The 13,745-nt window shown below is 39.1% G+C and overlaps 1 pseudogene; it reads right to left on the bottom strand.

Annotated features, from left to right (window-relative positions):
• Nucleotides 1-294: 294 nt before the first annotated feature.
• Nucleotides 295-7,799, bottom strand: LOC113931377 (annotated as a pseudogene).
• Nucleotides 7,800-13,745: the final 5,946 nt, after the last annotated feature.

The following is a 13,745-nucleotide window of genomic DNA, read 5'->3' as shown; positions in this document are numbered from 1 at the left end:
TGGGATCGAGTCCCACATTGGGGTCCCTGCTCAGCAGGGAGTCTGCTTCTCCCTCTGACCCTCTTCCCTCTTGTGCTCTCTATCTCTCATTCTCTCTCTCTCAAATAAATAAATAAAATCTTTAAAAAAAAACAACAAAAAACATCCTCTTTTCCTTCTGAAGGTTTTATGATGCACTGTTATCATTAAACAGTCTTTTACTATTAAATTTAAATGGCCAATTGACACAAACTGTTCTGATACCGTTCTTGCACCACTGATTAAGACTGGGGTGGCAGGAATTGGGGGTAATATTCATTTAGCCTTCCGAGCTTTCTGGGCAGACTTGGTGGCTTTGACACCTCCAGCTGCCTTCTATATATATATATATATATATACAATTTTTTTATTAATTTTATTATGTTAGTCACCATACATTACATCATTAGTTTTTGATGTAGTGTTCCATGATTCATTGTTTGCATATAACACCCAGTGCTCCATGCAATACGTGCCCTCCTTAATACCCATCAATGGGCTAACCCTTCCTCCCACTCTCCTCCCTTCTAAAACCCTCAGTTTGTTTCTCAGAGTCCACTCTGAGTCCACGTCTCTCATGGTTTGTCTCCCCCTCTGATATCCCCCCCTTCATTTTTCCCTTCCTACTATCTTATTTTTTCTTTCTTTTTTTTTTTAACATATAATGTATTATTTGTTTAAGAGGTACAGGTCTGTGATGCATCAGTTTTACACAATTAACAGTGCTCACCATAGCACATACCCTCCCTGATGTCCATTACCCAGCCACACCATCCCTCCCACTGCCCACCAGACCAGCAACCCTCAGTCTGTTTCCTGAGACTAAGAATTCCTCATATCAGTAGGATCATATGATACTTGTCTTGCTCTGATTGACTTATTTCGCTTAGCATAATACCATCTAGTTCCATCTATGTCATTGCAAATGGCAAGATTTTGGGGTTTTTGATGGCTGCATAATATTCCATTTTATATATATAGTACATCTTCTTTATCCATTCATCTGTTGACAGATATCTTGGCTCTTTCCATAGTTTGGTTATTGTGGACATTGCTGCTATAAACACTGCGGTGCACGTACCCCTTCGGATCACTACATTTGTATCTTTGGGGTAAATACCCAGTAGTGCAATTGCTGGGTCATAGGGTAGCTCTATTTTCAACTTTTAGAGGAAACTTCATACTGTTTTCCAGAGAGGCTACACCAACTTGCATTACCACCAGAAGTGTAGGAGGGTTCCCCTTTCTCCACATCCTTGCCAACATCTGTCATTTCCTGCCTTTTTAATTTTAGCCACTCTGACTGGTGCGAGGTGATATCTCACTGAGGTTTTGATTTGGATTTCCCTGGTGCCAAGTGATGTTAAGCAATTGTCATGTGTCTGTTGGCCATTTGTATGTCTTCTTTGGAAAAATGTTCATATCTTCTGCCATTTCTTGATTGGATTATTTGTCATTTGGGTGTTGAGTTTGATAAGTTCCTTATAGATTTTGGATACTAGCCCTTTATCTGATATGTCATTTGCAAATATCTTCTCCCATTCTGTCAGTTGTCTTTTGGTTTTGTTGAGTAATTCCTTTGCTGTGCAAAAGCTTTTTATCTTGATGACGTCCCAATAGTTCATTTTTGCCCTTGCTTCCCTTGCCTTTGGCGATGTTTCTAGGAAGAAGTTGCTGTGGCTGAGGTTGAAGAGGTTGCTGCCTGTGTTCTCCTCTAGGATTTTGATGGATTCCTGTCTCACATTTAGGACTTTCATCCATTTTGAGTCTTTTTGTGGGTGGTGTAAGGAAATGGTCCAGTTTCATTCTTCTGCATGTGGCTGTCCAATTTTCCCAGCACCATTTATTGTAGAGACTGCCTTTTCCCATTGCATATTTTTTCCTCCTTTGTTGAAGATTAATTGACCATAGAGTTGAGGGTCCATATCTGGGCTCTCTATTCTGTTCAATTGATCTATGTGTCTGTTTTTGTGCAAGTACCATACTGTCTTGATGATTATAGCCTTGTACTAGAGCTTGAAGTCCAGAATTGTGATGCCACCAGCTTTGCTTTTCTTTTTCAACATTCCTCCTGCTATTCAGGGTCTTTTCTGGTTCCATACAAACTTTAGGATTATTTGTTCCATTCCTTTGAAAAAAGTGGATGGTATTTTGAAAGGGATTGCATTGAATGTGTAGATTTCTCTAGGTAGCATAGACATTTTCACAATATTTGTTCATCCAGTCCAAGAGCATGGAATGTTTTCCCATTTCTTTGTGTCTTCCTCAATTTCTTCAAGAGTATTCTATAGTTTTCTGAGTACAGAGTCTTTGCCTCTGGTTAGATTTATTCCTATGTGTTTTATGATTTTGGGTGCAATTGTAAATGGGATTGACTCCTTAATTTCTCTTTCCTCTGTCTTGTTGTTGGTGTATAGAAATGCAACTGATTTTTGTGCATTGATTTTATATTCTGCCACTTTACTGAATTCTTGTATGAGTTCTAGCAGTTTTGGGATGGAGCCTTTTGGGTTTTCCAGATAATGTATCATATCATCTGTAAAGAGTGAGATTTTGACTACTTCTTTGCCAATTCAGACACATTTTATTTCTTTTTGTTGTGTGATTGCTGTGGCTAGGACTTCTAGTACTATGTTGAATTGCAGTAGTGATAGTGGACATCCCTGCCATGTTCCTGACCTTAGGGGAAAAGCTCTCAGATTTTCCCCATTGAGAATGATATTCAATGTGGGTTTTTCAAAGATGGCTTTTATGATATTGAGGTATGTACCTTCTACCCCTACACTCTGAAAAGTTTTAATCAAGAAAGAATGCTGTACTTGTCAAATGCTTTTTCTGCATCTATTGAGAGGATCATATGGTTCTTGTTCTATCTTTTATTAATGTATTGTATCACATTGATTGATTTGCAGATGTTGAACCAACCTTGCAGCCCAGGGATAAATCCCACTTGGTTTTGGTGAATAATCCTTTTAATGTACTGTTGGATCCTATTGGCTAGTATTTTGGTGTGAATTTTTGCATCCATATTCATCAAGGATATTGGTCTGTAATTCTCCTTTTTGATGGGGTCTTTGGTTTGGGGATCAAGGTAATGGTGGCCTCATAAACTGAGTTTGGAAGTTTTCCTTCCATTTCTATTTTTTTGGAAGAGTTTCAGAAGAATAGGTATTAATTCTTCTTGAAATGTTTGGTAGCATTCCCCTGGGAAGCCATCTGGCCCTGGGCTTTTGTTTTTTTGGGAGACTTTTGATGATGGCTTCAATTTCCTTAGTGGTTCTAGGTCTGTTCAGGTTTTCTATTTTTTCCTGGTTCAGTTGTGGTAGTTGATACATCTTTAGGAATGCATCCATTTCTTCCAGATTATTTAATTTGCTGCCATAGAGTCGCTCATAATATGTTCTTATAATTGTTTGTAATTCTTTGGTGTTGGTTGTATCTCTCCTCTTTCATTCATAATTTGTTGATTTGGGTCATTTCTCTTTTCTTTTTGATAAGCCTGGCCAGGGGTTTATCAATCTTATTAATTCTTTCAAAAAAAAGAGCTCCTAATTTCATTGATCTGTTCTACTGCTCTTTTGGTTTCTGTTTCATTGATTTCTGCTCTGATCTTCATTATTTCTCTGCTGGGTTTAGGCTTTATTTGCTGTTCTTTCTCCAGCTTCCTTAGGTGTAGGGTTAGGTTGTGCATTTGAGAACTTTCTTGTTTCTTGAGAAAGGCTTGTATTGCTATATAATTTCCTCTCTGGACTGCCTTTGCTGCATCCCAAAGATTTTGAACAGTTGTGTTTTTATTTTCATTTGTTTCCATGAATTTTTTAAATTCTTTAATTTTCTGGTTGACCCATTTATTCTTTAGTAGGATGCTCTTTAGCCTCCATGTGTTTGAATTCTTTCCGACTTTTATCTTGTGATTCAGTTCTAGTTTCAAAGCATTGTGGTCTGAAACTATGCAGGGAATGATCCCAATCTTTTGGTACTGTTTGAGACCTGATTTGTGACCTAGGATGTGATCTATTCTGGAGACTGTTCCATGGGCACTAGAGAAGAATGTATATTCTGTTGCTTTGGGAGGGGAGGTTCTGAATATATCTGTGAAGTCCATTTGGTCCATTGTGTCATTTAAAGCCTTTATTTCCTTGTTGATCATCTGCTTAGATGATCTGTCCATTTCAGTGAAGGGATTGTTAAAGTCCCCTACTATTATTGTATTGTTTTCGATGTGTTTCTTTGATTTTATTAATTTTCTTATATAATTGGCTGCTCCCATGTTAGGGGCATAGATATTTACAATTGTTAGATCTTCTTGTTGGATAGACCCTTTAAGTGAGATATAGTGTCCTTCCTCATATTATAGTTATTGGTTTAAAATCTAATTTGTCTTATATAAGGATTGCCACCCCAGCTTTCTTTTGATGTCCATTAGCATGGTAAATGGTTTTCCACCCCCTCACTTTCAATCTCAGGTGTTTTTTGGTCTTAAATGGGTCTCTTGCAGGCAGCATATCGATGGGTCTTGTTTTTTTTATCCAATATGATAACATCTGTCTTTTGATTGGGGCATTTAGCCCATTTACATTCAGGGTAACTATTGAAAGATATGAATTTAGTGCCATTGTATTGCCTGCAAGTTGACTCTTACTGTATATTGTCTCTATTCCTTTCTGATCTATGTTACTTTTAGGCTCTCTCTTTGCTTAGAGGACCCCTTTCAATATTTCTTGTAGGGCTGGTTTGGTGTTTGCAATTTCTTTTAGTTTTTGCTTGCCTGGAAGCTTTTTATTTCTCCTTCTATTTTCAATGACAGCCTAGCTGGATATAGTATTCTTGGCTGCATATTTTTCTCCTTTAGTGCTCTGAAGATATCATGCCAGTCCTTTCTGGCCTGCCAGGTTTCTGTGGATAGGTCTGCTGCCAATCTAATATTTCTACCATTGTAGGTTACCAACCACTTGTCCCGAGCTGCTTTCAGGATTTTCTCATTGTCTCTGAGACTTGTTAAGTTTTACTTAGATGTCGGGGTGTTGACCTATTTTTATTGATTTTGAGAGGGGTTCTCTGTGTCTCCTAGATTTTGATGCCTGTTTCCTTCCCCAAGTTAGGGAGTTTCTCTGCTATAATTTGCTCCAATATACCTTCTGCCCCTCTCTTTCTTTTTCTTCTGGGATCCCAATTTTTCTAATATTGTTTTCTCTTATGGTATTGCTTATCTCCCAAATTCTGCCCTCGTGACCAGTATTTGTTTATCTCTCTTTTTCTCAGCTTCTTTATTTTCCATCATTTGGTCTTCTATATCACTAATTCTCTCTTCTGCTTCATTTATCCTAGCAGCTAGAACCTCCATTTTTGTTTGCACCTCATTAATAGCCTTTTTGATTTCAACTTGGTTAGATTTTAGTTCTTTTATTTCTCCAGAAAAGAATTCTCTAGTGTCTTCTATGCTTTTTTGAAGCCCAGCTAGTATGTTTATAGTCGTTATTCTGAACTCTAGTTCCGACATCTTACTAATGTCTGTATGGATTAGGTTCCTGGCAGTCATACTGCCTCTTGTTCTTTTTCTTTTTTTGAGGTGTTTTTTTCCGTTTTGTCATTTTGCCCAGAGAAGAATACCTTTTTCCTGAAGGCTTTCTTTACAACTTTGGAGGACAAGAAAGAAAATGGCAGCCTCCCAATCTCTGACCCGGAGGAGCCAAGAACTCAGGGCCCCACTCCTCAGTGAGCCTCCAGAGAAAAGCAGTCAATCACTCCTGTATCTGTGGTCTCTGGCTGAACTCTTTGCTCACCCGGCCTGTGACCGAGCATTTCTATCTCTGGCACATGACCCATTTGAAGTCTCCAAGCCCAGCAGATTCCTGTGGTGTACTCCTGTGCTGCTCCTGCTGGGGAGTAAGAGAAGTTTCCCCAGATCTGCCACTTGTTGGGTCCCTGTTTGAAGAGTAGTGGCCCGACTATGCTGTGGATCATGGTTTATGGCAACCCTTAGCTGAGATCCCAATCCTCGGCTCTATCTCTGCAGCTGGCTTCCCCACTCCAATACCTGGGAGCTTTGCTGCACTCAGGCACCCCCGGTTTTTCTGTGACCCCGAGGGTCCTGAGACCACACAGTCCCAGCAAGTGTTTCATCCCCTGCTTAGCCAATAGAGTGATGTCCCTCAGCGGAGCAGACTTCTAAATGTTTCGATTTTGTGCTCTGCTGCTCTATCACTTGCTGGTAGCCGGCTGAGGAGGCTCTCTCTTCCCGCAGTCTATATTCCTAAATATCGTCTCAGATTCACTTCTCCACACATCCTACCTTCCAGAAAGTAGTCACTTTTCTGTTCAGAGTGTTGCTGCTATTCTTTTTTTCGATCTCCTGTTGAGTTTTAGGTGTTTAGAATGGTTTGATACCTATCTAGTTGAATTCCTGGGACCAGATGAAATTTAGATCTCCTACTCCTCTGCCATCTTGCTCCTCTTCCCTCTCCAGCTGCCTTCTTGTCCACTGCTTTGATGACACCCATAGCAACCCTCTGTCTCAAGTCATGAACAGCAAAATGGCCCAGAGGAGGATAGTCAGAGAATCTCTCAACACACATAGGCTTGCCAGGAACCATAGCAATGATGGCAGTATCACCAGATTTCAAGAACTTGGGACCATCTTCCAGCTTTTTCCCAGAACGATGATATATCTTCTCCCTCAGCTCAGCAAACTTGCAAGCAATGTGAGCTGTGTGACAATCCAGCACAGGGGCATATCGAGCACTGATTTGGCCTGGATGGTTCAGGATAATCACCTGAGGCATGAAGCCAGCTGCTTCCATCTGTGGGTCATTTTTGCTGTCACCAGCCACTTTGCCACAATAAACATCTTTGACAGACACATTCTTGACATTGAAGCCCACATTGTCTCCAGGAAGAACCTCACTCAAAACTTCATGGTGCATTTCAACAGACTTGACTTCAGTTGTAATATTGACTGGAGCAAAGGTAACCACCATGCTAGGTTTAAGAAAACTAGTCTCTACTCGGCCAACAGGGATGGTACCAATACCTCCAATTTTGTAGATGTCTTGGAGAGGCAGATGCAAGGGCTTGTCGGTTGGATGCATTGGTGGCAGAATGCAATCCAGAGCTTCAAGCAGTGTGGTTCCACTGGCATTCCCATCTTTACAGCTGACTTTCCATCCCTTGAACCGAGGCATGTTAGCACTTGGCTCCAGCATGTTGTCACCATTCCAACCAGAAATTGGCACAAATGTTACTGTGTTGGGGTTGTAACCAATCTTATTAATGTAAGTGCTGACTTCTGTAATGATTTCCTTGTATCTCTTCTGGCTGTAGCGTGGCTCAGTGGAATCCATTTTGTTAACACCAACAGTATGTAAGTCAGAATGGCATTCTCACGGGTCTGCCCATTCGTGGAGATACCTGCTTCAAATTCACCAACACCAGCAGCAACAATCAGGACAGCACAGTCAGCCTAAGATGTGCCTGTAATCATGTTTTTAATAAAGTCTCTGTGTCCTGAGACATCAGTGATGATCATATAATACTTGCTGGTCTCAAATTTCCATAGGGAGATATCAATGGTGACACCACGTTAACATTCAACTTTCAGTTTATCCAAGACCCAGGCATACTTGAAGGAGTCCTTTCCCATCTCAGCAGCCTCCTTCTCAAATTTTTTGATAGTTCTTTTTCAATCCCTCCACATTTGTAGATCAGATGACCAGTAGTGGTGGAATTGCCTGAATCTACATGTCAATGACAATGATGTTGATGTGAATCTTTTCCTTTCCCATTTTGGTTTAGGTTGAGTGGTGTTTTTCATGACACCTGTGTTCTGGCAGCAAACCTGTTGCAAAAAAGACCTCTTGCATTTTTTGGCTAATTTTTTGATATATTTCTAGTTAAGCACACTGAGGTGGAAAAAAGTAAAGTGCTATGTTTTCTGCTTTTGTATTTTATTGAGTTCTTCTCTATGACTTAGTACATGACAAATATTTTAAGTAATCTATAAAAAAATTGTAGAAATTTCAACTTATGATAGACTTCCATACTAAAAGTATTTTAAAAATAAATATATATTACTAGTTTTGATAGAGTAACTTGCAGCAGACCAATACTCCTGTCAAGAACAAACAGAAAACCTGGGTAAAATTCAGGATTTAATTTGAACATGACAAGATAATTTTAAAGACAACTAGGATTTAAAGGTCCATATTTTAGAAAGAAAGGGAGATCACTGAGGTAAGCCAAATGCTTACCTCATCTGCAGCTTTTCATTTTGGGTCCATTTGTTGATTCTCAATGCCAAGAAAGAGGCAGAGAAGCCAGGATAGCTTTAATCAGTTTCACAGAATAAGGGGACAGATATTGGATTTCTGGTATTCAAATAATCATAAAATAAGAGGCTAAGATCCCAAAGAGAGAGAGAGAAGGCATAAATACATGAGTTAAACCTTAGCACCAATTTCTTCCTCAAGACATTTTCTCACTAAGTTGCACACGACAAAATGGTACAAAAAACAAGCAGATAACAGTTAAAAGCCAAAGTGGAGTTTTCCACAGATTTATGTGTTGGGGGAAAAAAAAACGGAGTTCAGAATTCCTCATTAGGTAATATCACTGAGAGACCCTAAACACTCCCAGAATCCATGATGGATTAAACTCTAGGAATGTAGGCAAAACAAAAGGAGGAATGTATAGAGACTGCAAAGTAGGCTTGGGCTATTTTAGTCCAGGAGTGGATTCAGGTGATCTCCTTCTTTGCATTCTGGATAGATAGAATAAATCTTCTCTGGAGGAAGATAATCATGTAGGGCTTCCATAATTTTTCATAGACAATGTCTGGCATTAACCAACATAAGACAAATCAATTTGAAAAGAAGAATATGAAACACAGAAAAAGACCTGCCAGGAGTCCAGTTATTCAGTAGTCAAACTGTAACTTTAAAATTACTGTGATTATTAATATCTTCAACAAAATACATAGCAAGAAAGTAGCTTTGAATTTCCCTAAATGAGTGGAAGATGTTAAGCCACAATTCAAAAATTGTGATAAACCCCAAGTCGAATAATATTAAGAAAGTCAAACACACACATTATAGTGAAACTGCAGAAAATCATTGTCAGAGAGAATCTTAAAAATATCTACTAAAGAAGACTCACCACCTTCAAAACAGCAGCAACTGAACAGAAAACTGTTGGGGTCCTGGGTGGTTCAGTCGGTTAGGCCTCTAGCTCTCGGTTTCAGCTCAGTTCATGATCTCAGTGTCATGAGATCTAGCCCTGTGACAGGCTCTTTGCTCAGAATGGAGTCTGATTGAGATTCTCTCTCCCTCTCCCTCTGCCCTTCCCCCAGTTTTCACCCTCTCTCTCAAATAAATAAATGAATAAATAAATAAATAAATAAATAAATAAATAAATAAATAATTTTTTTAACAATAAAATAAATAGAAAAATACAAAGCACTGCTATGAGTAATTAAAGAAAATGAAATAACTGAAGGGATTAACTCAGCTAATGAATTAGACTTTATATTGTAATTATATCAATTCTACCTAAATTTATTTGTAAATTTAATGTAATCCCAATAAATTCATTAGCCAGTTTGTGTGCATGTGTGTGTGTAAGTTGGCAAGCTTATTATAAAATTTATAATGAACTGAAGGGGGGCAAGATGGTAGCAGAGTAGGGGACCTCATTTCATTTGGTCCCTTGAATTTAGCTGGATATCTATCAAGCCATTCTGAACACACACAAATTCAACCTGAGACGTAAGAAGATTTATCTGAATCTCCAAAAGCCGAAAAATGACTACTTTTTGCAAGATAGGACGTGCAGAACCTTGAGTCTTTGAAGGAAATATCCAAAAATAAGCAGAATGGGGGGAAGGAGCCTCCATAAGAGGGAAGCTGGAAAGTAATATAACACCAGAGCAAAAAAATTGGGACCCTTGGACATCTGCTCTAGTGAGAGGCACCCTTTTCCAGAAAGGGCACAGGGCATAAATAGGGCAGAATTCTGGGTGGATCGTTGTGGTCACAGGATCCCAAGAGACTCAGAAAGAATGGGGGAGCCCAAACCAATACAGTGTCCAAGCAGTGGAGCGGGGAGACTGGTTATGGTCAGCAAGCCCAGAGAGGGATGTAGGGCAGCACCCAGCGTGACCTAGGAGGTGTGGATGAGGGTGCACATATGAGCTCACAGCCACTGGCAGTTACAGAGTCACAAGGCACAGAGATGTTCACAGGTGCCCCTGACTCCCACTGGTGAGGTGTGGCAGCACCAATTGAGCGAGTCTTGGTATGGTATGGTATGCACAGAGGTGGAGAGGGATTGAGCGGCAGGATTGGTTAAAGGGTGGACCACAACATTGTGTCTCTGGGCCAGAAATTCCTGTATGGCCATATTTGCTCTGACACTCTAAAGAGAAGTGGAAAGATGCTAAGGAACAAAAGCCACACAGACAACCAGCTCACATTAAGCCCATCCCCCTGACAAGAAGTGGGGCAACTCCACCCAGTCAAAACACTTGAGAAGCTGAGCAGGAGGCCCTCCACAAGAAAACAGACTGGAAGAACAGGTGAATGATAAGCTTATTTCCCACAGGACTGTAAAACTCCACCACCAGGGGAAAATAATTTGGGAGCTCTATGTGTTCCCTCACTACTTGCTTATACTTCTGGCTAAAATTTTACAACTTTTTTTAAGTTTATTTTTATTTTCTTATTTCTTTTTTATTCTTTTTTTTAACCCTGCTCCTATTCCAAATAGATTCTTATTTTCCAACCTATGTTTTTAAGTTGCTTTTTAACTTTTATTTTTTCATATATATGTTTTATAGATTTTTGCCCTATACTAGCCCATTTTCACTCTATTCAATTTTATTCATATATCATATATATATATGAGTTCTAGTTTCTTTGCAATTTTGGGATATAGGATCTTCTAAGACACAGACCAAAAGGAAGCAGGAACAAGCAGATCACCCTGCTTTGTCCACCCTAAGAGATTATAATCTCCCTCCCTACCTTCCCTCTATTTTTCTTTTTTTCTTTCTTTTTTATTGTTTTGGATCATTTTGGCTTTGGTGGCATATCTGTGGTAGCTTTTAGCCACTTCAGATTTTTTCTAAGGTACATTTTGCTTGGGTCATGGTTGATATTTTGGACTCTGTCCATTCCTTCAACCATCCCTCAGCAGAATAAGTAGGAGGAGAAACTCCCAACAAAGAAAAGAGACAGAGACAATGTCCTCTGCCACAGATCTAATGGGTATGGATAGAAGCAAGATGTCAGAGATAGATTTCAGGGTAGCAATCATGAAGTCAATAGCTAGGCTTGAAAAAAGCATTAGTGACAATATAGAACCTATAATGGCAGAAATGAAATCTACTCAGGCCGAACTTAAAAATGTTATGAACAAGATGTAGTCTAAAGTGGATACTCTAACAGTCAGGGTAAATGAGGCAAAAGAATGAATTAATGGTCTAGAAGATAAGCTGATAAAAAGGAAGGAAGCTGAGGAAGATAGGAATAGGCAGCTAGTAGCCCATGAGACTAGACTTAGAGAGATTAATGACACCATGAAACATTCCAATGTCAGAATTATTGGGATCCCCTAAAGGGTGAAGAGAGAGAGAGAGGACTAGAAGGTATATTTGAGCAAATCATACCTGAGAATTTCCCTAATATGGAGAAGGAAACAAGCATTCATGTCCAAGAGGCAGAGAGGACACTTCCCCAAATCAATAAGAATAGATCAATACCCTGACATATAACAGTGAAGCTTACAAATATTAGAGTCAAGGAAGCTATCCTGAGAGCAGCTAGGGGGAAGACATTTCTTACTTAGGGAAGGAGAAACATCAGAATGACATCAAACTTATCCACAGAGACCTGGTAAGCCACAAAAGGCTGGCAGGACATATTCAGGGTACTAAATGAGAAGAACATGCTGACAAGAATACTTTATCCAGCAAGGCTGTCATTCAGAATGGATGGAGAGATAAAGAGCTTTCAGGACTGGCAGAAAATGAAAGAATATGTGACCACCAAGCCAGCCATGCAAGAAATATTAAGGGGGATCCTATGAAAAAAGAAAAACCAGAAGAGTAATATAGACCTGAAATTAACAGAGACAATCTATAGAAAAAGGGACTTTACAGGGCAATACGATGGCACTAAATTCATATCTTTCAATAGTTACTCTTAATAAGAATGGGCTGAATGCTCCCATCAAGAGACACAGGGTTTCCGATTGGATAAAAAAGCAGGACCCATCCATATGCTGTATACAAATCACTCATTTTGAACCTAAAGACACCTGCAGATTGAAAGTGAAGGGATAGAGAACCATTTACCATGCCAATGGACATCAAAAGAAAGCTGGAGTAACAAATCTCATATCAGACAAATTAGATTTTAAACCACCAACCATAGTAAGAGATGTAGAGGGACACTATATCATACTTAAAGTGTCTATCCAAGAAGAAAATCTAACAACTGTAAATATCTATGCCCCCAACATGGGAGCAACCAACTACATAAACCAACTAATAACCAAAATAAAGAATCATATTATTAATAATACATTAATAGTAAGAGACTTCAACATTCCACTCACAGCAATAGACAGATCATCTAAGAAGCAGACCAATAAAGAAACAACAGCTTTGAATAAATAAAATCTTAAAAAAAAAAAAAAACAACAGCTTTGAAGGACACATTGGACCAGATGGAGTTCATAGATATGTACAGAACATTCCATCCTAATACAACAGAATACTCATTCTTTTTTTTTTAAAGATTTTATTTATTTATTTGAGAGAGAGAGAATGGGAGATAGAGAGCATGAGAGGGAAGAGGGTCAGAGGGAGAAGCAGACTCCCCGCCGGGCAGGGAGCCCGATGCGGGACTCGATCCCAGGACTCCAGGATCATGACCTGAGCCGAAGGCAGTCACTTAACAAACTGAGCCACCCAGGGGCCCAGAATACTCATTCTTCTTGAGTGCACATGGAATTTTCTCCAGAATAGATCCCATACTGGGTCACAAATCAGTTCTCAACCAATACCAAAAGACAGAGATTATTCCCTGCATATTTTCAAACCACAGTGCTTTGAAACTGGAACTCAACCACAAGGAAAAAATTGGAAGGAACACAAACACTTGGAGGTTAAAAAGAATCCTGCTAAAGAATGAATGGGTTAACCAGGAGATTAAAGAGGAACTTAAACATTTCATGCAAACCAATGAAAATGAAAACACATTGGTTCAAAACCTATGGGATACTGCAAAGGCAGTCCTTAAAGAGAAGTATATAGCCATCCAAGCCTCTTTCAAAACATTAGAAAAATCCCAAATTCACAAGATAATCTTACACTTAAAGGATCTGGAGAAAAAACAACAAATAAAACCTAAACCAAGCAGAAGAGAAATAATAAAGATTAGAGCAGAAATCAATGAAATAGAAACTAGAAGAACAGTAGAACAGATCAATGAAACTAGAATTCTTTGAAAGAATTAATAAGATTGATAAATCTCTGGCTAGACTTATCCAAAAGAAAAGAGAAAAGACCCAAATTAATAAAATCATGAATGAAAGGAGAAAGATCACGACCAACACCAAGGAAATACAGAGAAATTTAAGAACATATTATGAGCAACTATATGCCAACAAATTAGGCAATCTGCAAGAAATGGATGCATTCCTGGAAATTTATAAACTACCAAGACTGAAAC

Source organism: Zalophus californianus, chromosome X (genome assembly GCF_009762305.2).
Source record: "Zalophus californianus isolate mZalCal1 chromosome X, mZalCal1.pri.v2, whole genome shotgun sequence".
NCBI classification, from domain to species: domain Eukaryota; kingdom Metazoa; phylum Chordata; class Mammalia; order Carnivora; family Otariidae; genus Zalophus; species Zalophus californianus.
Note: the sequence above shows the minus strand (reverse complement) of the source record. Positions and strands in the feature narration are given on the sequence as shown.